General features: G+C 34.6%; 1 long non-coding RNA gene across 1 annotated transcript in view; it reads left to right on the plus strand.

Moving 5' to 3' along the window:
* The window catches only part of LOC107739377 (uncharacterized), a 2,903-nt gene extending 1,023 nt beyond the window's left edge, over positions 1-1,880 (plus strand). The window contains exon 2 of the long non-coding RNA XR_001639987.1: positions 1,730-1,880. This is a non-coding gene — a long non-coding RNA (uncharacterized LOC107739377). The remainder of the gene's footprint in view (positions 1-1,729) is intronic.
* The last annotated feature ends 848 nt before the right edge of the window (positions 1,881-2,728 follow it).

Below are 2,728 nucleotides of genomic sequence, written 5' to 3' on the forward strand. Positions count from 1 at the left end.
CATCCTATTTTTCTTTAGGCTTATTTTACAAAAGCACAAAGATTTGTTTTTATTGTGAATGTACACAAATAAAGGCAAACCTTTTACAATTCCGATTATCTTTATGACTAAAAGGAGTAGTTGATATGATATGTTAGAAGGAAAAAATTCAAGTGATTGCGCCGGCACCGCATGCACACACATGCACAAGCATTGCTACCTTGACAATGCAGCCAGTTCATTATCATAATAAAATACAGTCAGTCAAACATATGGGAAAAAAACTATGTAGTAAAATCTATGCCGTTAAGTGTTATCACCGCACCGACGTGATGTTATGCAAAACATTTTGTTTTATGTGAATATTGGAACATGAGTGAAGTAGGCTACATAATAAATAATATTTTGGCATTCAAATACATCTCGAATACGGAAACATTTGATTTTGTGTGGAATGAGAGACCCAACGTTGGTTTCAGTTTCGTTTTAGCCTAAATGAATTCGTTTTGGCTTGTTTATATTGCTATAGCTTCTTATATTTTTAATTCTTGTTCTTTTCTAAATACTGTTAATTGAAAGGATTTGTTGTGGAGTGAGGGGAACTAAAATAGCCTAGCTATGTTTACAGTGTTTATTATAATGTTTGTAAACATTTCGCGTCGGCATTAGGCCTATTTCTGAATGAAATAATAAAATGCGACTTATAGGCGACTTATGTTTTTTCCCCCTAAAAAACAATTTTTTTTATACGTGTAGCGTATTTTAACCATGCAGCAAACCTTTTTAAATATTTTGATAAATTACTGAAAAAATAAATAAATTACTTTTTAAACCGTTTAACTGATTGTAGTAATCGATCAAAATTCTTTCGGTCGGTTAACCGGTTAAACGGTTAAAATGAACATCCCTACCTGTAAACAATAAATAATAAAGTTTACATTGTAAAAATAATAACAAACAAAATGAGTGTACAGTAGAATTATATATAATGTATTATTTTTTATTAAATTATTATCACTAGCTTAACATTATTTTTATTAGTAATTATAATAATAATAATAATAAAACACTATATACACGTAAGTTATGTCTTCCCCAGTTATTCATCCACTGGTTTTAGTCCCTAGACTTACCAATACAAGACAATAACAAAAAAACTGTAAATATCATAATAATTTATAATTATATTGTATTTCCATAATATAAATTGTCTTTATATATCATTAAATTTATTATTATTATCATTATCATGATCTTTATTATTATAAGCAATTATAATAAATATGATGATAAGAAGAAGAAGAACACAACACACATGTCAAAAACATGACACAACAATGTAAAATCAAAGCAGAGTTCAGCTCTTAATGTGTGCAGTTCATTCACTAGTCCAAACAGACTTGGTAAGAGTGAAATAGATGAAGTGTTCAAATAAGCAGTGCCTGCTCTTGCAGCAGATGTATGCGGCACAATCTCTTGAGCAGTTCCAGGGCATTTGGGTCAGGTCACATCATTTGGTTTAAAGGGTATACACGTGTCTGCTTGTGTGTGTAGCAGCTTCTGATTGATGTGAGGGTATTTCTGGCATTTACACTGTGTGTTCAAGGCTAACTCCTGATTATGGACTTTAATGTGACCTCTGACATCAGGAATATAGCCTGGAAGTTTTCTTCAGATCTCGGTCTCGTAAGTGAGTTGATTATCCTATAACAGTTCCTGTGTTTCTTTCCCTTCTGTCCCTCTCTCTCAGATAATGATGAATAGAAGTTATTCATCCGTGCCGTTGGCAGCCTTGGACAATCTGCTGGCAGGCTGAAGTATTCCCATGATGCACTCTGACAGGCTGAGGAGGTGCATGTGGAGGAAGGGGGATTGAGAGAGAGAGGGGGTAAAAAGAGAAATGGGCCACTCAAGCATGGGCAGTTTAGAGTCCACGGTTGACTGTAGTTCTACTTCCATATCCCAAGTCACCGAAGCACTACTCTGTAAATTTTGTGCATATAAATGTGCTGTGGATAATAATATTTAACCAAAGCGTAGCCGAGTGTTAGCAGGCGAGAAGTAAGAAGTCTCAGACAGAGATGTACATGTGTGTCCTCCTAGCTGATGACAGACTGTATGTGAAAATGCTGCTCGTGCTGTATTCACAACAGCTGAAGCCATGGAAACGGCTTTTTAAGGCTCTAGACTGGCCAGGGAGGTCTAGTTCAGGGGTCAGAGGTCAATTATCTGCCCAATATCAGGTGCTCGCACACAACAGGCAGCGGGTTCTAACCAGCTGTCTACCTCAGACAACAGATCAGTCTAAACTTCTTGTCTAAAAATACCAGTCTTCTCAAATTTTCAGAACCTCTTTTTCTACTTTTTACACATCGTTTACATAACATGCTCAAATAATTTTGCCTCTTTCAAGATCTCTTACTGGTAAATCTTAAAGCATTATTTCAGGACTTGGCGAAACTTATTTAGGAAAATTGTCTAGACTTACTATGCAGATAAAGTGTTTATTGGGGGTTTTAACATGATAGTTCAACCAAAATTAATATTGTCACCATTTACTCACCCTCATGTCATTCCTAACCTGTATGATCTTCTGTAGAACGTAAAAGAAGATATTCTGAAAAATGTTTAAACCATTTTTGTCCATCCAATGAAAATGAATGGAATCCACAACAACATTGGATCCCATTGACTTATATTGTATAGAAAAAAACATGTTATTTGTATATTCTGCAGAAGAAAAAGACAT

The sequence above is a fragment of the Sinocyclocheilus rhinocerous genome, unplaced genomic scaffold, assembly GCF_001515625.1.
Source record: "Sinocyclocheilus rhinocerous isolate Xijiao unplaced genomic scaffold, SAMN03320098_v1.1 scaffold7063, whole genome shotgun sequence".
In the NCBI taxonomy this organism is placed as follows: Eukaryota; Metazoa; Chordata; class Actinopteri; order Cypriniformes; family Cyprinidae; genus Sinocyclocheilus; species Sinocyclocheilus rhinocerous.